Below are 23,248 nucleotides of genomic sequence, written 5' to 3'. Positions count from 1 at the left end.
TTTTTATAATTAAATGATATAAATAAAGGTGATTTTATATGAAAATCGGCTTGATTCCATTAATTCGCACAAGGGTGTATCTATGCAAAAATACTTCAATAAAACCCATCAGTCTTACAAATCAAAAGTGGAAATAATATAAATAAATATATTCTTGGATTAAAGATAAAAATTCTTAGAGAACCATACCTAATATTTAAGCTTGATTTCTGACAAAAAAAAATCTTAAAACTAATGAATATCTGAAACAAGACATAGTTTTGTATTTTTCTCTTTAGCGACTTAGGTATATGTAATAGAAATTTGCTCATGTACAATTTGTTAAATCGCACTTGTGAGGAAATTATAAATGAGTAAAACAAACACTGCCAATTGTGACATAATGAGAAAACGTTTTTCAAAACCCACTGAAAATATGAAAATTAGTCACGAGACGAAAATTTGAATTTTTTCAAAGAACCTATTCCTATTGCTTATAAATCCCTTGAACCAGTTTTTTTAATCCAGTAATTTCTCCCACAATCACAGAATAGAGAAGAAATTTAGGAAAAAAATCACATTTTCGAACAGTTTTTTAACTTTTTTCAACAATGCATAAAAATTGGAAAATTACTTTCAATGTAACATAATTTAAATATAATGCAATAACATTTTAATGAGATACTTTAAATGAAGTAAAATGTTTTAAACAATGTGTAGTGTAAATATACGATGAATAATTCATACAGATCATTATTATTCTCATCCTGCTAAATTTTAAAATCATATTTAAAAAGTTAATGCGTTTTGCTTTGAAGATTAAGAGAATTACATTGCCAAAAAATGATTATTAAACATTTTATACAAAATTGAGTTTATTTTAAAAATAAGTAATACGTATTTAATTAAAAATTATTTCTTTTTAAATACGTGACTTAATTACTACTTGTGTAACGTTTAAATATATTATCATATGAAACATTTTCAAAAAAACGTTGTTACTTGCTGAAAAACAAATGTCAAAAAAGAGAAAACTGACTGCAGAGTTTGCGATGCAACTTCGAGCGATTTAGAATTATATTCACTATTTTATTTATGGGAAAGCAGCCCCATAACAGCAAAAGCTTGTAAGTTTACCCGGCAACTCTTTTTTGAGAAATCATAATAATGAAGTTTCTTGAAATCTTAAAATTCAAACTGGATTCATCCAAGCAGCCCAGAGAGAGAGTCTAAATCTATGAATTTGAGCAGAAGTTATTTAATTTTGTCTCCTAATCCTATTTTTTTTTTCAATTTTAATTGAGATTCGATCTTATACATAGAGTTTCCAAGAAAGATCTAAGTGATTTGCAATATAAACTTTATGCAATGGAGAATACTGAGGTTCACTATCCTGAAACAGAAAGGGTATGAGTCTTCACAAATGGCTGCCTATGCTGAAAAAATCACATGGTGCTCGAGCTGATATTTATAGTATTCTCCTGTCTTTACGTACCAATGGGACCGCTTACTTTGCTTTTGACGGTTGTACTGCTGTGGCAATAAAACAACTGTTGATTCGTAGCCATTCTTTTGTAAGAGCAGTCATACTGACAGATTCTAAGAGGGCACAACAGGCCTGTCAAAATGGTCAAAACAGTTCCCAATGAGCTTTTGGCCTTTACCTACGGCGCTGGCACCAGGGTTTTGTTCCAATGGACTCTTGCTCACTGCAGAATTGTTGACAATGAAAAAGCTGATGCACTGGATTAAAAACGAGCTTTGGCATAACAACGCATAAATAGTTCACTTTCCTTCCATTCGACAAAACTATTTCTTAACCCGATACTCAGGAAAATTCTCAAACAAGATAAGATGTAACGTACTCTTAAGGCTGTCCGGGACACATTTTGAAAATATTTTATTGAACAGTTGAGAGTTTTGATTCTTTTGCACTGATTCACCATCTATTTAGTAAGCAAAATCATGACATAAATATTAAATTTTTTTAATCAAAATTTAATTTGTTTAAAAAAAGGAGTTGCTTTAAATCGCTAAAACTCAAAATATTCTTGGTCAATTTTCAATTTTTTTTTTCAAAAAATTATGTACACCTATCTGAGCTATAATTTTTATTCGAAATTTAAACATATTAATTCAATGAAAAATAGAAAAAAATAGAGAAAACTTTCGAAACGTCTAAAGATACTTTTTTTTTAAAATTATATATTTTTCAGAAAACGGTTTTTTTTTCCAAACTTGAGGAATAAAAATTGAAGTAAATTGCTTGAAAAAGATATGCTCCAAATTTCATTATTATTCTAACAGAACTAATACACAATTTTCTTTTTGAATGCATATTATTGTATAGTCGTAAACGAACTGAATGAATAAACTATTTACATTCAATATTACTAACCAAAAATGAAAACTATACTAAGGAATTTACCTTTCCGAAACATTTTAACATGGCAACTCGTCAGCTTCTTGATGCATCACAAAGCTTTTGATCATTTAAGCACTTTATAAAAGTTTTACATTTTGTTTTACCAAGCTCGATCATTTCACTCCGTAACCAACGCAATTTCATACTTCAAAAATTTTCAAACCATTTATCTGAGACTTTTTTGCACACTTGAGCACAAGAAAATAGGAAACTTTTCTAAAATCGGATTTAGTCATAATTATGGAATTGAAGTTGATCAATATAACTGTCTTTTTGTTCACTTTCTTGAACTTGAAGAGAAGATTTATAAATACATTAAATTACAAGAGACTTTGAAACATTCTTTTTAAGTAATAATGTGCCGTAAAAAGACATTTGAAGTAATAAATCGAGAAAAGCAACTAAATCACCATTGGTCCTCATATATTGGGCCTCATTTCTTACTGGTGTAAATGCCTGTATTCTACACTCATTATTTCTTTTCCAAAGCCATACAGAGCAATAATGCGAGTTCGTTCATAATTAGATTAGTAATATTAAATCTCTCAATACCAATACAGTAGAAGTACAAACAAACAAGTAATCCTTTGCAAGCGACAACTATTTATATATCCATTTATCGAGAAGAGGCCCGAACTGGTCTGTCTATAAATGGTAAATACGCTCCAGTTATTCGCATATTCTTCAAAGTCATTCAGTTTGTTCTCAAAGTGTAAAAACAAACTCTCTAGTAGTTATCCACTCAATGACTCCTCGCAAAATGACGTCAGCTAATTTGGACTAAAATCTAGCCAATCGGAACACCGTTTCGGAAGAAGATGCAGGAAATTGGACGAAGAGAAAGCGAGGCTCAATTAATTGCTGGCTGTTTATCATTGTTAAATCTGACAGAAGTTGCCCAGATTAAGGTTAAGCGCATAAAGGCGAAGCGGTTCTAGTATTATACTAGATTGCTATGAAATGTAGCTTAAGAGCACAATTAATGCTGGAAGAGAAATCGTAGAGTAACTATAAATCAATGAAAAAGGTTTATATTAAATACAAATTTTCGAGATTTTGGTATTTTCTGTTCCATTGCAACACCGATAAATTTAGGTAAAAGTTTTAAACTTCCGGTGATTATTTATAAATCATTTACTTGATTGAACTACTGGAAAATAGAGTTTTGGACTCGAAAATGTTTTAATTGGAAATTAGTAATAACTTTATTTTAATTAAAATAAAGTGAATAATTGAAAAAAATTCTAAATTTAGCAGAAAATAACTCATTAATTAAACTAAAAAAATAACGGGATTAAAGATCACGTAACTGTAATACGTCATCATTAAGTGAAAATTAGACAAAAGTATTAACCCAAGTACAGTAATGAATGCAGTAATGCAATAATTTTGAAAGGTGAAAAAAAAGTGTTTTCTGCTTTTTTCCGGAAAATACGGGAAAAAATGAATAATAAAACAAGAAATTCCGTCCAGAACTAAACGAACCTACTTTCCCGTATACCAATATCGACTTTCTAGTATATGATCAATATTCTCAGAAATAGCTAAAATCACAAATTATTTTAAACATAATTATTTAATATTTAAGCTGATATCTAGAAATAAAATATGCCTTGCTCGTCTAAAGAATTAGAGGCATAAAAAATAAATAAAGGAACAAATTAAGTAGCAGCACATTTTAAACAAAGCAGCTAATATATTTATTTCCATTGAAAAAATATTTACCCACCTCCAAAAATAGGAAAAACAATCAAAATTAATTAGCTCATTAAAATAAATGCATCATATCAAATAATAAAAGTTTGTTTTTTCCCCTGTTGCCAAAAATAATTTTAAAAATTAATGTACTTTCGAAAATAAGTAAAAACAATGAAATGTGAACTTAAAGAAATAATTTTCATTGTCGAAAAAAAAAATCGTCTGCGCATATATTTACGTAGAAACATAAAGGGCTCCGAATTTCTCCGCCAAAAACTGAATACATAAATTAAAACTTTAGAGAGAAAATAAATAGAAATCACATTAATAATAATTATTTCTCAGTAAAAACAATGGCTGCGGCGTCAGAGTCATTCTCGTTTTGGGACAAAAGAGTCAGATTCGGGAAACGAAGGTTTTTAGTTCAAAGACTCGGAGTTGGAATTTTTCCTTGAAGTCCGCAACTCTGCCAATGTTTGCGAAGTCGGAGTTGGACTTATTTTGGGATAAAGGAGTCGGAGTTGAATTTCCAAGAGTCGGAGTCAGTCATTTTTCCTCTGTGTATAAAGTTTTGCCAAAGCTATGAAGTCAGAGACGAAGTCAGGGAGTCGAAGTTCAAATAATTTTCGAGCACAGGAGCCGGAGTCAAATCCCCCAAAATTCTCAGAGTCGGGAGTTGATCGTTAAGAGCTATTTCCAACAAAATTCGTTTGAAGCAAATCCGCCTTTAAGTTCGGAATCCATCTTGACTTTTAATTTCCCCGTATTCACTAATGTTAAGGAATTTGAACTGTTCAGAATTGAACAGAAAATTGTTCAAATTAAAAAGATATTTTCTATACATGGGTTTTTCGTTAAAAGCTTTTTCCTACAAAGTTTATTTAAAGCAAATTTGTTTGTTTGAATCGCCTCTATATATGTTCCGGATTTATATTTGCCTTGAATTTCCCCGCAGGCGCTGTTAAGTTTTATTTTTTGAACTGCTCAAAATTGAACAAGAAATTGTTTAAATCAAAAACTGGAATATGAGATGAGGTGTCCTCGCCGAGATCTTTCGAACAAAAAAAAAAAAAAAATGTTTGAATCGAACTATTCACTCAAAAGTTTTTAGGTGTGGGGGGACAGACAGACAGACAAACATACATTTTCCCGCTCTCAATACCCAACTTTAAAATTTTCGATACTTATTCAATTATTTTAGACTTTTTTTTTTTTTTTTTGTTCTTCGCAATATTTTTAAGACGCATGAAGCCTTCATTCATGTGATAAATAAATACCTTTGTGCTGAACACTAAAGTAACGTAAAGTAACAACGAAAAAAGCACAATTCGCAGATTACTGCAGACATATGTTTCGGCGTTTCAGGGAACGCCTTTTTCAATGCAAAACGTTCAACCATACCGTTGCCAATACAAATGAGTAAAGATGCGAATTAAATATTTTGCGCTGTGAATGGTAACACTGAATGGCATTTCATCATTTGTGAAGTCATCGGCGGAAGCCGTAAACAATGAAAGCGCTCCGATTTAAGTAATTTTTTAAAAATATTAAACGTAAACAAATTTATCAAAAAATGGTCAGATGATATGTTTTTAAACATGCTCTTTCAGAAAAAAATACTTTTAAAATTTTGGAAACGACCTCATAGGAACTTAGCTGGGCCATTGTTACTTCTAGTAGGTAACACTTTCATGTAAGAATAAAAAAAAAAGAAAACAAAAAGTTTCAAAATTAAAAAAATATTTGCGTTCAAAATTACGTTTTCTGGAGAGTGACCCATATATTTTTCCACAACGCGAAATTTCGACTTACGCGATTCGTCTTGGTACGCATATCTCGCGTAAGTCGGAACTCCACTGTATTACCTTGGGTAGTAAGGACGCACATAAATGCTTATTTTTTTGGTTCTATAAAATGATTAGTTGTCCTTTTGATTAGTAAACTATAGTGTATACCCAAATTACCTTATGTTTTTAAATCCTTAATTAAACAAAAATTAAATGTTATAAAATCGAGGATAAATTATAGTAAACATCTGTAATGTCAACATTAGGAAAAGATAGAGTGGCAAGTTTGTTGCACTGTTTGGAAGTAGTTGGTTTGCCTTGCATTGCCACCTTCAGAAAACTGAACTCATTCTTTATTAAATTCAATAATAGTGTTGGCATACATTTTTTAACCGACTTCAAAAAGGAGGCGGTTATCAGTTCATACCGTATGTATGTTTTTTTTTGTTTGTCCACTCACAGAGTCTCACCTAGTGGACCGATTTTGATGATTCTTCTTTTAACGGGTAGGGGATGGCTCAACTTAGGTCCCATTACTTTGTTTGACCATATTTGTTCGTTAGAAAAAAAGTTATGGGCAAAAAACAGTAAATTTCATGCAATTTCCCTATTAAATGATTAAACATAAAACCCATTGTTTCAACAATTTGGTGCCATACAACAATAATATTAATAGTAATTGTGATGATAATTTTGAATGGAGGCTTCTCTGAAGCAAGCATCAAGTTTCTTCAGTGTCATTGCTCTATAGTGGGGGTAAACCTAACGTGGAAGTGAGGTTTATTCAGTGATTAGGATCTGCTTAGCCTTCACAATGCTACTAGGTTAGGTTTGCTTCAACTATAGTAGTATTTTTATCGTTATCAAGTATGCCAATAACAGATGATTTGGGCTGAGTAAGGAGATACAGGATTGCACAAAAAGCAACTACGCTCTGAAATGTAAATTAGTTAGGGAAAACGCCATAGTTAAATGGTTATAATTAAATTAACACACAAATGAATTCCAGCGAGGAACAAAGACAGATTTTTATTGTCAATCGCTTAAAGTTTAAGGCGTGTTTTTATTTTTTTAGTATGGAGCATTTTTATGAAAAAAATAAGGTCAAGTTTCGTTATAGTAACTTCTTAATATTTCTGAAATACGTTTATACTAAAAAGAATAAAATTAAAAAAATTTTGAAAAAAAATAGAACCGACTTCAAAATTGCTCTAAAAAGTGAAAAATAATTTTATTCTTTAAACAAAATCGATAATACTTTTAAACATAATTTTTGAAGTTGGCGCAAAAACGATCGATAAAATCCTTAACAGCCATAACTCAGTTACAACTATAAATTAAATCAGGCCCAATTTCTTCACTACCACATGCAATACGCATTGATACATTGATTTCTTTCCTAACTTTGGGTGATTTTTTGATAACAATATGAACGAAGCATGGTTACAATGGATTTTACTTTTTGTTTTTGCGCCAACTTCAAAAATTATGTTTAAAAGTACTATCGATTTTGTTTAAAGAATAAAATTATTTTTCACTTTTTAGAGCAATTTTGAAGTCGGTTCTATTTTTTTTCAAAATTTTTTTCAGCCTATTCTCATACGTAAGGATGATATTTAGAGCTTTGAATTTTTGTAGGTGCACAAATGATTAGTTTTCAAATCATCTTATAAAATATAACTTAGATAACTTATACCCGAATTACCCCAACTCCCATTGAATTAATATATTTTTTATCAGTTTAAAGAACCTAAATCTTCAAAAATCGCTTAGAATTCTTGGTTAAAACATTAAATTTCCTTTTCGTTTTTAATTTTATACATTCGATTTGGTTATTATTCTTTGAATAATTTTCAGTCATATACTAATAAGTAATAAGAGACTGAAAAAAAAAGCATCAAAGCGATTGAACATCCTTGATGAAATACGCACAAACAATGTCTTACAATGCATGCAAATTATTCGACGCGTCCCTCATACATTATTTTGACCATAAAAAACATAAATAGCACAATATTAGATTTAAAAAAGAAATCTGTTTGCATCTGGTCAGATATGTACCAATATATCATGAAGTGGTAAAACACAGCATACATCTCATGACTAAAAAACAAATTTCTCCTACTTCGAGTCCAACTCTTTTGATCAATTATGAATTGCTTATTGTTCTCACTTGACCGTAGTTGAAGCTTCTTTTATTAAATTTTCTATGTATATAAAGCAACCTCCACCGTCCACGGGCGTCCGTGAGGATGTTGCAGAGCGGTTGCATCCATTTTCCAAGAATCGACTTTATTTATACCCAACACTATACACTCCTCTTAAGCCTTAAACACCATCCAGAGCACAACATCCATCCCCTGGTATTCATTTGAATTTTTAAGTCTTAAAGTCAAATTACGCTTTCAGCAATTATGATTGCGATATAAACTATTTGTTGAAACGAGAAACCTGACGAGTAGGTTCCTAACGCAATTTGTGATATAGCAATACTCATAGTTGGAATTAAAAACTTCAAAATTCAAATGACTGACAGAAGCTTGTTGTTTTTTCTTTCTTTTTTTCGATATTAGGGAAAGTAATCTTGCTGTAATAATCGCATCATAGTAAGAGTGTGTTTCAGTTTTCTTAACGTTTTATCACTAAACACAACAGCAAAGTTATTTAGAAAAATTATAAATTTCGGTGCCCATTCCAACTGGAGGAGTTGTCTCTGCAGCAATCAAGCACTAAGTGCATCAATTGATTTAAGTATTAAATATTCAGCTTTTTTGTCGCATGTTTAACATTTCTGTTTTATTCATTCATTTGATTTTAAATTACGATTGAATGAAATTTTAATATTTAATATTTAATTTTTCAATCTGCGCAAGCTCTTTTTTTGGCAGGTCTTCCATTAGACACTTCAGTCATTTGCATTTATCTACTTTTTCAAGATTCGGTTACGTATTTGTTTATGTAGCTCAATTTCTACGTGTTCAAAAGCTTTTTAATATGTTAATGCGAACACATGAATGCGTTAAAAGTTTGTGGTTTCTGATCAATGCACATCGAGATTACCATAAAACATTAACTAGTTTTCTTTCGTTTTTAAATCTGATACGAAACCTGAACTGCATTTTTTTTACAGGACGACAATTCCCATCTTTAATGAATTCATCAGCATCTTTTCATTATCTAATGCATTAGATAAGGATAAAAAAATCTCAAGCGATTATATAGTGCTTCTTAATTGAATCCTTCGCAGATATCCGTTTTAGTAGATAATAAAGCAAACTACTTATGTATAGCGATAAAAATGTTGCTAAGTTTTGTCTTTCCGGATGAATAATCAAACATTTTTTTCATCGTAAAAGAAATACTGATATTAAAAAGTCAGTGCTTTTCTCGGATGACTTTTCATCCAAAAGCTCACACTTCTTTGCATTGAAAAAGGTGTTCCTTGTAACACCGAAACACGTGTCTGCAATCATTTGCAAGTTTTGTGCTTAATAACGTTGGATTACTGACTTTTTAATTTTTCAGCACAAAGGTATTTATTCTTTATTTAATACTGATATATTTAAAAAAAATGTCTGGAATCTCTCGCAACGCGTCATTGTCAAAGAACATACGCTTACTGAGCACCTTGCAGATTACAAAACTCCGGCTCATTCTGAAAGCATTCCGAAAACGCATTTTAAAATAATTTTTTCTCTGAAAATTCAAATTATGGGTTTGGGTTATGAAGTAGTTACAGTGTAAAATGCAGGGACCCTTTGCCAACTAATAACATATTTCGAGTTTCTTTCATCTTTTAAGACATTTTAAATATATCTTCGTCAGAAAATGTAAACTATTCATTTGCAAATAATATTCGCTGTATATATAATCAAACAAAGACACTGACGAACTATATAGGGACAATTGCTGTATTCAAAGCAATTTTGGGAACCATATTTGAAAGGATGGGAGTACTTCTTCCAACTGACTGTGACCAGGGGTGCCCACAGGGGGGAGGGGATTATATCGCAAGTTGCACCATTAAGATTCTTGGTGGGGGGAGGGTAATTTTTTCATTTATTTATTTAAATTTATTTGTTGATGAATTTTTAGTTTTAACCATAAATTTTGTTTTATTTTTATTTATTATTTTTGAATTTTGTTTTATTTATTTAATTATTTTGTATGTGTGTGTGGGTGTGTATGTTATTAGTGTAACACGGAACTTTTCTTACAAAACAACAAAAATAGTAATTTAAAGTAAAAAAAATATAAAAAAAAATTAATTAATAATTAATAATTAAATTTTTTCTAAATGCTTAAAATAAAAAAGGGTTAAAAATAAAAAAGTGCAAAAGGGATGAGACGATTTTTATTTTGGGGGGAAGGGGAATTTGCGCCATCGAACTTAGGGGGGAGGGATGGGCACCCCTGACTATGACCACGCTTTGAGCGCACATTCATGATGCTAAATATCTATTTCTAATCACCAAATCCTTAGTCATCGGCAGCATTCATTTCCTGTGTCAACTTCAATCTAACTCTAAAATCTTTGCAAACTATGAAGAACTTACCTGATAGGCTTTTAATATTTATTTTATTTCGTACTAACTCAAGATTTGCAAGAGCTCCGAAAAACAACAATGCACAAATATTGTTAAATTTCTCCTCCAATATAGACGTTTCCGTACGCAACACTAAAGTGCAGACCACACTTCTAAGGTGATTTTTTTTAATGTCGAATTTTCCCACGCAACGAGAGACCTCAGAATAGTCATATATATCTTAAAACTCTCTTAGACACTTACTCAGTAGTTTTAACAAGTCCAATCAAGTCATAAAAATGACTAAATTCCTCTCGTTGGAAGAGCAGCTTGAATGGTGATTTCTTTTCAATATGTTAAAAATAGACTAAGAAACGAAAATTGTAACTCGTTTTAATTTCCGTCGGAAACAATAAACGTTTTTGCGTTCGAAAACAATTTCCGCGTAACAAATTGCTGAAAAAAAATTATAAGTCGTTAAATAATTCTCAGCAGAAAGATTGCAAAACTGCATGAAAATCAGATGCAAGCAGAAGTTTTTTCTAAATTATATTACAAATAAACAAACAAAGAAACGTTAAATGCGATTTGAAATGGGATGTTACTAATTTTGGTTTACTTTTTTCCTTTTCATTCCCTTCAGTTTACCTGTGTGTAATTTTCAACATTCAACTCAAAATATATGTTTGGCAAAAGGTATTTTCTCCTGAAGTATCGTATTCTTTAAGACTACAATAGTGAAAACTTGACCAAAATTTTGATTTTCCATTTTGTTCTTGAAATTAATCTTTGAACTGTGGGTTATTCATAGATTTTTTTTTCAATTCGGAATGTTTTTACAGAAGTTGTAAGCTGTTCTGTCAGTGATATCTTACATTTTGTGAATTTAAATGCAAATATCTTATAATCATAAAATTTCTATTCATGTGTATCTTTCAAATGCTCCTTGCAGACCAGGATTTGTTTAATTACTTAAAGGTTTTTTTTTAGATTGATAATGAGATATAAATTAAAAAACATTAAGGAGCAAATTTTCAAAACCATCATTTCTTTTTTTAAAAAAATGAGGCTTTTATCCTAATTTTATCGACTTTTTTTCAGAAAAATTCGAAATTTTAACAAAAACTCTGTTATTGACACCTTTTGAACAAAACATCGTTGTTAATGAAAATTTTCTCCCCAAGTATTCTTTAAATATGAAATATGCATCTAGAAAAATAGAGAAAATCAAGTAACCGACAAATTGGTGCTCATGGAGTAATTTTAGTTTACAATTAATATATACAATATCCTCCGTATTTTAGAAACTATTCAGTGTCAACACAACTTTACATATTACTTCCCCTCATAAAGGTCTATAACTCATAAAAATTTTAGAACTATATCTGCAAAATTAAAAAATGATTTCCATACTCCACCGTAGCCGTGCTGAATTTAATGGTATAATTGAATTCTTGAAATACATTTTGGATGATTTTAAAACAATTATCAAAAGCAGGGTAACTGCCTGACATACTACTTTTTAAATATCAGTTAGTAACGGCGTTTTTAACAAACTTTACAAAATCAACTGAAATGTATTTCGATAATTCAATTATAACATTAAATTCAGCTTTAAAAAATACAATAGTCGAGGAGAAAAGATTGTTTCCGCAACGTATATTTTGCTTCGAATATTGCAAAATACACACTGTTTTGTTCTAAAAATGTCAGTAGGTCGTGGAATTTCCCATAAATATTTTTAATGAGTGTAAGCATTACGTATTTTCCCATTTAAAGATGAATATCTCCAACTAGTTAAAAAATAGGGAACTAACTCAACACTATTGCGAAGAAAATATCAGCTTTTAAGAAAGGTTTCTACCCCCAGATCGACTACAGCTATTCCAAAATGATGATCTCAAATAAGCGTGAAATTGAAGGCTCCAGATGTTCTTCCGACCCATATAATGTTCGATTGCAATGCAGCCTTATTCCGGATACGGAACGATAATTCTATGCAGTTACTATACGCTCATTATAAATGCTGAGTAAAAGATAAATCATCATTCACAAAATAAACATTTGCACTATATTCAACAATTTTTGAAAGTTGGCACAACGTTATGAGCGAAGTTTACTTACAGCTACTCTGATTTGTGATCAGTAATATAATTTGTACTGAAGAAGAAACTTGTTGAAATTTACTTGTCTAGTTAGTTCGAAGCCTGACAGCGACAAATACCCACCGAGTACATGCAGAGTAACTGCTCGTGAAATTCGTAGGCCCGAAAGTCCTGGGGACAGTGGCTAGCAGTTTTCTTAGGTGCAAGGTACAGGAGAAATTTACCTTTAGAAATTAATTTATGATTAACGACACTTCAAATTGCGTATGAAACTGGTATTAATTTTGCTAAGAATACCAGTTTTTGGCAAGTTTCTAAAGTTGTTGCTTATGTTTTAGACTAAGTTTACTTGTGTTTGACACTGCAAGCTCATGTTTTTTCTTAGTAATTTTTACTTTCTTTGCAGTTGATATTAAGACATCTTTATTACACTTTTTCTTTTGGATTTTGAAAATGTTTCTATTATGCAAAGTAACTAAGGTGCTGTTTCCTTTTTGATGTGTCTAAACTACAACAAAACATTTATTTACATGAATGCTACAAGCTTAAAATAATGGTTCCATTCTTCTTTTATTTTCTTTGTGAGCGTCATGTAAATGTCAGAAAAGTGTAAACCCATCCAGTTCGTTTAGGACCGATTATAATTACTTAAAAAGATGAAATTACTTGGTGCAAAATCCCTTGGAAATTTTAGGGATAACATTTTTCACTTAGAAAATTAGCTTTTTTTTTTTTAATCCACACACATTTGTATTCCACTACGGGCTTTTTGATTAAATAAAACAGTAGTTTTATTTTAGCAGCAAAAAAACTTTATTTTAATTTTGTGTGCGTGCTTGCAAAACTTCATTTTGTAAAAAAATTATCAAACTACTGGATTTTCATCTATGAAAAAAACAGTATAGGAAAAAATTTGGGAATAATTAGCAATCAATTTAAAAAATAAAATTCTCTGTCCCGATTAAACAGTTAAAGAAGATTTTTTAGGCTAAGACAGAGCTTCAAAGCTTAAAGATTCAAGGACTAACAATTTCTCACATTGAAAAAATTAAAAATGAGTATGTATGTTATGGTTGCTTCTCAGAAAATGTAGACGTACCGATAAAGAAAAAAATCCTAAATATAGTAAAAAAAATATTCTCGCAACAGCTGAGAGCATGAGAATTGCGCTCAAGTGTTTTTCTTGTTTATGGCTTTGTCGAAATGTTTATTCTTAAGTGCTTTTTATCTTCAAAATGTCACACACACTTGTGATTTTAACTGCATTTCGGTTCAATGAATATGACACTTCCCACAGCATAAATAATATTTGTAATGAATTGCAGCGTTTGATACGTAAAAACAACTAACTTTTTTCTTAAACATTCGCAACGAATGTTATTTTATAGATAGTTTTTGTAACATCTTGTCCATCCCTTGAATATGACCTTTCCTCAACAAAAATAATCATAACAATAATAAAAATGAAAATAAAAAACAAAAAGTCAACAGATCTAACATTTCTTATGCACTGTAACACTTTCTTGTCAGAAGGCACAAGTAATAGTTCTGTCAGTGATTAAGAGTCATTAAAAAAACTAATCCCGTAACAAAAAATTCAAGGCACCACAAATTTTGTTTTTTGTAACGGGAATTTTGTTGTAATGGAATATGAGCAATGTAATGGAAATTAAATCGGGACTGAAAATTTATTTTGTTTTACTGATATTCGTTGTAACAGGATTTCACTGTACACTCAAACCTGATTTTGTGCGGTATATGAAAATTTCAATCAGATCGGGGATTGACGATTTTTTTTTTTTAACGGGATAAAGTTATTTATAAAACGAACGATTTTCTTAATGCGATTTTTTATGCGGTATATGAAAATTTCAATCAGATTGGGGATTGACGAAATTATTTATAAAACGACTGAAGTTAAAGGATGAAGTTATTTATAAAAACGATTTTTTAATGCGCTATTTTTATGCAGTAAATGAAAATTTCAATCAGGTTGGGGATGGACGAAATTATTTATAAAACGGACGAAGTTATTTATAAAACGATCGATTTTCTTAATGCGATAGATCAGTAAATTTAGGATTTTTTGCTCGACAAATTTATAATTACGAAATGTTTTCAGAAATAGTTCCTCATGGCATGTACAGTAAATCCTAAAATGTCCCCTAAGATCTCATGTGAGCTTCCATCCAAAATGGCGAATCAAAGACGACGACCGCCTAGCATTTTTTATTTTCCTTATTAACTCGGTCAAAAATGAAGATTTTTCAGCTCTAAAAAAACTGTATACTCTAAAAATAATGCTGTTTCGATATATGCAATAAAATAACGAATAAAAAGTGCAAACAATTATTTTGGCATTAAAAGTTAAAATTGCTATTTTCTACGTAATATGCAGCAGAACAAATAAGCTACTAAAATAAGGAATTTTTTATGGTACAATAAAACCTGTAAAGTTGACCACTCTTGTAAGTTGACCACTAAAGTACTGTACCGCAAGTGATCAACTTACACAGATTTCACTGTATTCTTTTTAAAATATAAACTGCAAAATGATTGATATATTCCGTTTTTTGAATAATCAAGTAGCTTTTATTCTATTTCTTTAAGAAATCTTGCTATTTCTAGTTTTAGAATGATAATAGGATAAGAGAAAAAAAGTGACCTTATAGTGAATTTTTCAAAAAAAAAAAAAATGCAGAATATTATTTATTTAGTACTTTAAAAACTGACATATAATATCTTTTTGAAAAGCATGTAACATATATAAAGAGGAGATAGTAATGTTAGTAAAAGCCTAGAAAAAAAAAAAAAAGCATCAACATTCAATATCATCATCCTCATCTTCGAAACTGTGCATAAAAATGGATTTTTTGCCTAAACAATGCATGCAAAACTTGAAACATTAAAGGTCTGCGATTTCATTGGCATCTAGATCATAGTCTCACATAATTACTGTTAATTTTTAGTCACAAAGCATTAAATGCAGAATTGATTCGGAAGGTTCGGAAAGCGACAAAAGCGTTGTGAACAATTTACCTTCTTTCATTACACATCCCCATTTAATTGGATTCATGTTTTTCTTAAGCCACTGTTGTACTTTTGGATAAACATAAAATGGGTGTGTGAAGCAACTGCACTTGTGGGTGGAAGAGTTGCCAAGCTTTAAATTTTGAAGAAGGAGTTTTGGTTACTTAATTATTATAGCGGTTGTGTCGTAAGATGTCTAGAGAATTAAGTGTTACTCCCACCAAAAAGATGTTTCAGCAACATTTCTACAATCTAGGTGATCTTTTCTCGATATACCAAGCTGAAAACTACTGAGCTGTGAGATCAGAAAAAGCAGTTTCAGATTTTCCTTTAGCAACTTGAAAGCTCAAAATTTACTCTTTTTTGAATATAGCTGACGCGGAGTCGGAGTCACATCCTGTGACTGCGTGGAGAAAAAGAAGAGGATCCTTCAAGGGACCCAATGCTTCTTGTACTTTCAATACATTGTAAAATTTTTCTTTGTATTAAATTGGTTTGGAAGTAAAAAATACAGTGATGTTCCAGACATACCTCTTTCACTTAAAATCGAGAGCAGACCTGTATCAGTATATATTACTGTGACTTTTCTGGAGCTGTTCTGGCATGTTTTTATTGCAATTGAGCAAATTAATACATTGGCTTCCCTATCCACTTGTACAACAGTCAGTTCCTCCTAATCGGAAGTATTCCATCATAATTTGAATTAATCTTGATTTGTTCCCAGAATTCCGCAAAAAAATAGTCCATATAGGCATTCCCACTACATTTTCTTCAAAAAGCAGTAGTCTCAGACATTTTCGACATCACCCTTCCTTGTTTCTTCTCAATGTTAGCTGGTAGTGCATACGCGTATCCATTAAAAACCACTGCTTCACATAAAGAGAAGTTTTTTCTGAAGACACCTGAAGTATTTGAAGCATATGTTTTTTTTTTTTTAATTATTTGTCTGATTCGTCCCATGCCAATGCATGCATAAGAAATCCTTCATGTTTAATGAATAAAGAGATTGGTGGTGGGTGACTTAACAAAAGGCTCTACGGATTCAATGATAGCTGCCATGCTTAAATTTCATCCTTTCTCAGAAAAACCCAACTGAAAAGCAAGGGTAGTTGAGGGGCTAATTCTTAATTGAGATATATTGTAAATTATCGTTTGATTTGAAAACATCAGCATCCTGGTAAAAACTGTGGGAGACTGAACAGAACGCTCATTTCTTATTAATAACCCCTTTTTTCTTCTGAAGTTTAACTTCTCCAAACATTGAAGGCAGTGATCTTTCACTCACATTTTTTTCCAATGTCACATAATTGTACGGAAACATAATTTTTTTTAAAAAATTCTTCAGTAACTATTTCCTACGTAAAATGCACAAAAATACCATTTTGAGATAACATGTATCTTTTTATTAAAAAAAATATTTTTAAATAAAAAAAAAGGTTTTGAACGATTTTTGACGAATTTCTATCGTTACTGTGAGTATTTTTTTTTTTTTAATTCACTTAATATTACAAAAGGAATTTGGAACCACTTTACGATTTACGGTACTTTTAAAGAGCTAAACAGATCGGCATTGAATTTTCACACCGAAATTTTTGCATTTCTAACAAAAAAACTCAAATTGCAGATCATATATGTTTATAGCTTTTTATGGGGAAATGTCGATAAAGCATAAGCACCAATTCAAACATACTTAGCATTATTTAAAACTGAAAAATAACAATTATTGACTAATATATAAAGAAAATATTCTTTAAAAAATATCCCAAAAAATGTAAAAAAATATTTATTTTAGTAGCTTACGTGTTCTGCTCCATGTTAAACAAAACACAAAAATTTCAGTTTTTGATCTCAAAACAAATGGTAGAAAGTTTTTATTGGTTACTAGCTGTACCCGACGCGCGTTGCTACGCCAACAAAAAAATACATCATTATACTGATTTTCATGACAATCGGTTGAACAGGGCAGAAGTTGCTACTCTGCAGTGCCACCTGGTTGCGAGTGGCTTCAATGAGCATATTATGCACCTTCTCCGTGGAAAAATACATATATATAGCAATTTTCATAATAATCGGTCCAGGTATCAAGTGAAGCCGTGACTATACTCAAATTTTGTACTCACGCAGTTTGCAAGATCAATCAATCGCTAAAAATATCAAATAGAAAAAGTTTTAAATCCCCCCGTTGCATGAAAAGCCATAAAACAATAACGAAAGAATTTATTTGTTCAAACTCAAGAAAAATGGCAACAGCTAACTTCTTATCAATGAGATCTTTCACGCGAATTAATTTCTGCAGCCGATAATTTTATTCGTATTTATCTAATGGATTGTGACTTAAATTGGAATAAAAAAGGAACTATCGATCGGATTTTTTTCGAACTGGTCTATAAACATTCCCAGTACCAAAAATAACAAACGGTGAAAGTTTCAGCCAAATCTGCCGGGTAATTTTTGAGTTCATGGATGACATACACACAAACATTCATTTTTATATATATAGATTTTAAAGTATTTATCGAAACAATATTACTTCTAGAGCCTAAAGTTTTTTTCAGAACTGAAAATTTTTCATTTTTGTCTGAGTTATAAGGAAAACAAAAAAGTACTGGGCAGCCATCTTTGATCCGCCATTTTGTATAGAAGCTCAGATGGGAACTTAGGAGACTTTTCAGGATTTTTTCTACACATGTTCAGGAACTTATACTGAAAAAATCAGCTAATTATAAATTTGTGGTGCATCATCGACCGTATATTTGTCCTAAATTTACTTTTAATGCGATTTTTTATGCGGTCCCTATCCACCGCAGAAAAACAGATTTGAGTGGTTCTTTTATCGTCGAATAAAAAAATATGTTTTTCAAACACATTTTTAAGTACATTTTCGAACGTCTATTCTCAATTCGAATGAAATTTTTCCTTTTTTCAATTATTGCAATCACTATCTGGCAGAATTATAATTTTTAGGCAGCACTCTTAGTGTTTTAAGCAACTTTTTTACACCAGAAACAAGATAAACGAATTGTAGATTTGTTTACAATAGTTGACTGAAGAATTAAGGAAACGTTATAAAAGCTTGGAACCAAAAAGAGCATTTTCTTCCCATATCATGGATATACAAAAAGATACATATCAATAGTTCATTAATTACTGAATACAATATTTAATACTAATAGTTTACTTAATGTCATCCTTTTCACTTGTCGAATATTTGTGAAAAAAAAAAAGAAATTCATTATCTTACCAACTGTGGATTTTCGAAAAATCGGATGTAGCGAACCCTCTGTTATAGCGATCTCTTAATCCAGTCCGCTGATTGTTCCTTATAGCGGAGTTTGACTAACTACAGAGGCCATCCCTTTTTTAAAGCTTCTACCGTGTACTATGGTTAGTTTTACGACAATGAATTAATTTATCGGTGGCAGAAACTTTGTTCCTTATAGAGGGGTTTGACAAACATCAGAGGCTGTCCCTTATTTTCTGCTTCTACCGTGTATTATGGTTAGTTTTACGTCAATGAATTAATTTATAGGTGGCAGAAACTTTGTTTCTTATAGAGGGGTTTGACAAACATCAGAGGCTGTCCCTTATTTTCTGCTTCTACCGTGTATTATGGTTAGTTTTAAGTCAATGAATTAATTTACCGGTGGCAGAAACTTTGTTCCTTATAGAGGGGTTTGACAAACATCAGAGGCTGTCCCTTATTTTCTGCTTCTACCGTGTATTATGGTAAGTTTTACGTCAATGAATTAATTTATAGGTGGCAGAAACTTTGTTCCTTATAGAGGGGTTTGACAAACATCAGAGGCTGTCCCTTATTTTCTGCTTCTACCGTGTATTATGGCTAGTTTTACGTCAATGAATTAATTTACAGGTGGCAGAAACTTTGTTCCCTATAGAGGGGTTTGACAAACATCAGAGGCTGTCCCTTATTTTCTGCTTCTACCGTGTATTATGGCTAGTTTTACGTCAATGAATTAATTTACAGGTGGCAGAAACTTTGTTCCCTATAGAGGGGTTTGACTAACATCAGAGACTATCCCTTATTTTCAGTTTCTACCGTGTATCATGGTTAGTTTTACGTCAATGAATTAATTTATCGGTAGCAGAAACAGCGCAACGCTGCTATGTACTTCTCAGATTCTTAAGAAATTCTGTATACTATTTCTTAGATGGAGAAGAAAAAACTATTTTTTTTTAAACCAAAAAGCAATCTTAACTATCACCTAATGAAGATGTGTGTCATTTTCAGTGATATAATAAACAGCTTGTAGACTTTCAAATATTTGTATTAGTATCTTTCTTTTAAACATTTCTAGGTGTCAATTTAGATTTTACGAGTGATCTAATGTTGGTTTATCCTGCAGAACATATTTGAATTTTTAATCTGTGTCCGGGATTGCTGAAAAAAATTCTGCTACCGGTCATATGAGTATTTCTTCTCCATGGTTTCTGACATTAATATTTAAACATAAGACTTAGTGCAAAATTTGTACAGCATTGTACATTTTTTAATGTTGATGTAAAATAAAGATTTAAATTAACAAAAAACAACTGCATCTTGTTTTATCAATTTTTCGGGACACTCATTAAAATCGCATGCTAATATGCATAAGCACGCAAAACATATTCCTACGGTATAAACAGGGCCGCCAAGAGCGTAGGTGTGATCCTTGTCAGTTTGGTCGTTGAGCCCCCTCCCCACAAAGCTTTTAAAATTTGTACTACCCCCCACAGGGTTGAACTCTTTTAGTTTCCGAGTAGGCCGTTATGGCCTCAAGGCGGCTCTGGGTATAAAATTAAGAATAAAAAGGAATTCGATTGAACCATTCTTTTAAAAGTAAGAGAACCGAACAAATTTTTATGTGATGAGGCATTCAAGAAAAGTCGCTTTTTTAGAAATCAGCAAGTTCTATTATTTACATATAACAAAATCTTCAAAAATAAAAACAGCACTACTGTATTTATTAAAACGCAGCTTCGAGAAATTCTCATGCTTTTGCATTTGGAAAGAGTTGATCAAATAAATATGGCCTAAGTGGATTACACGCTGTCCTAAGGTCTCTCCGGAAAAGTTTTCATCACTTAGTCGACCATCTTTTTTGTTGTTCTTAATAGGATACAAGTTCTCGTCGCGTAACGCAGCTGTACGCTTTCGTTTCAAAGCACGCTGTTGCAAAATAGATTTAAACATGATGCATGAAAAGCTCTCAGGACACCAAAAAAAAAATGTTTTGTTGAGAGGATCTAATGCGTTGGAGCTTTCCTTTACTTTATTTACTTCAGTTATACGCTACACCTATAGAACATATAAAAGTATTTTACAAAGGAATTTTAGGTAGAGAAAAATTTACTTTTATAGGAAGTTGAAAAGTAGTAAAAAACATTTAAAAGAAGAAAAATATTGAAATCTGTTTCGAATACGGATTTTAAAGATTCAATTTCACAAAATACATTCAATAAAATTTTTTCGTTTTTTTTTTTTTAAATAACATGCTTGTGAAAATAAAGTTAAATTAAAAATACGCTACACCAGTTTCGCATTTTTTCATACGTTTAAAGTTTCTACTGAAATAAAATTTCACGGGTGAACTAACGTTGTTCCGTTCATTTTTTATATGTTTTATTAAGAATTAAAGTATTTTTTTTTTTTTATTTTCTTTAGAAATCAAAGTACAAGGAACTTTAACACAAACAGAGGAACTAAGAATTTGATGAACCCTTAAAACTAAATACAGTTAAAATCTTATTTAAATGAATGTCAGAACAATAAAAAGAAGTATTTAAATAACTAAAACGAAAAACCAGTAATTAAAAGATTAATACTAATGATTGAGAAACAATAAAATTATCAAGACTAGCATTTAATGGCAAATGCAAAACCAATAACTTAACAGAAATCTAGAAACGACCAAGTGGATTTTCGGCAAAATCCTTTTAAGAAAATATCTTAATAATTAAGAGAAATATTCTAACGAAACATGTGATGACTGACTGGATTTAGAGAATAATATGACTGACTGGATTTAAAGAACAATATTTTAATGGTTAAAGAGAAAATTTAAAAATTAAGATATAATTATGACAAGAGTAAAATAAAGTTTTAAAAGACAAAAATATCTCAATAACTAAAGCCAAATTTTTTAAGTAATGTACGAATTACCGAATTCTAAACCCATTGGATTAAAAAAAAAAAAAAAAATCCGCATTATTTATTGCTAAGTGAATTATTGTAATGCCAAAAATTTAAAAGGCTGAAGAAATATAGGACTATATCTCATCTTAATGACAGAGGGAAAACTTCTATCTTGCAATTATGACTGCTCTAAAATGTGTTTTCATGTAAAAGCTTAATAAATTTATAAATATTAAAATATTTCACTGACTAAGAAAACGTCCAAATGCACATCACATGAATAACCGAGACGAAGAAAACTTTCAATAATAAGAGATACATCTTATGAACTAAAAGAAATATTTTGGAGTTTAGTTTCGCTATTTTTTTTCTTTTATAATACTAATAAATACAAATGATTAAGACATATTACCAAATAAGAAAGAGAAAAAGACGAACCACAAAAGAAAAATAAAGAGAAATAAAATTCAGATGGTTAAGCAAAATATCTTAATGATTCAAGAAAAATTCTAATAATTAGGGAAGAAATCTCAATGAATATAACTATAAGGTAATACCAGGCTGTTCCTTCGTGAAAAACTACAAATATACGTGAATATGTGGTATATAATTACACATGAATTGACTCAAAAACAACACAAGTTTTTCAGTCTTTTTGCTGTTTCTTAACGTAAAAAGAAAGCTAATACACACACACCAAAAAAAAAAAAAAAAAATCCAACAGTCAAATATAACCTATTACCGAAGTTTAAACAATGTGTTTGTTTTTTAACAAGAATTGTCCCAGCATTCAAAAAACTACTGTATAAGCACGAAAACGGGAGAAGAGAGGAGTAGAGAAAGGGAAAAAACGAAACTTAATTCGAAAACATTCTTAAAAAAAGTAACGCAAGCAAACCCGAGTTCCAGTTTAAAAAAAAACATCCACAGTAATAAACGACTTCAATAGAAACGGGAAAATAACAAAAATGAGAGTAATTTTTATTTAATAATTTTAAGAGATGAAAAACATAATATAGTAAAGTTTCAATCAGTTATTATCTTACGTAATCTGTTTTAGAACGTAATTTTTTTTTTCAAAATACAGTACAACCTGTTTACAACGATACGGTTGGGACCTAAAAAAATATTGTTATAGACAGGTTACCGTTGTAGACAGTTTGATTATTTATGCTGGTATTTTGCTGGGGCCAAGGAACATATCGTTATAGACAGGTTTATTGTTAACTAGTGGTACCCGCACGGCTTTGCCCGTAATAGAAAAATTAAAAGGTCTTTTGGTTCGCCAGTATATTTACAAATAATGTATGGTGAATTTTCCCACCAATTGGCTTGTACCCAAGTTACGGTTCCACTTTATGATAATTTCGTATCTCGCCAGTTGGCTTGTGCCCATGTCACGGTTCCAGGTTATGATAATTTCGTAATTTACTCGTCCATCTTATGATAGTTTTGTTCTTAAAATTGGAATAGAAAAAGAACCATATCGAATTTTCGAAAAATCGCTTCGAGGTGCACACCCCCATGCTACAAACTAACTTTGTGCCAAATTTCATGAAAATCGG

General features: G+C 30.9%; 1 protein-coding gene across 2 annotated transcripts in view; it reads right to left on the bottom strand.

The window, feature by feature from the left end:
- Positions 1 to 23,248, bottom strand: part of LOC129227930 (rap guanine nucleotide exchange factor 4-like) — a 196,090-nt gene that overhangs the window by 105,430 nt on the left and 67,412 nt on the right. The gene's annotated exons all lie outside the window — the stretch shown is intronic.

Source organism: Uloborus diversus, chromosome 1, assembly GCF_026930045.1.
Source record: "Uloborus diversus isolate 005 chromosome 1, Udiv.v.3.1, whole genome shotgun sequence".
NCBI classification, from domain to species: domain Eukaryota; kingdom Metazoa; phylum Arthropoda; class Arachnida; order Araneae; family Uloboridae; genus Uloborus; species Uloborus diversus.
This window is presented reverse-complemented; position numbering and strand designations above follow the sequence as displayed.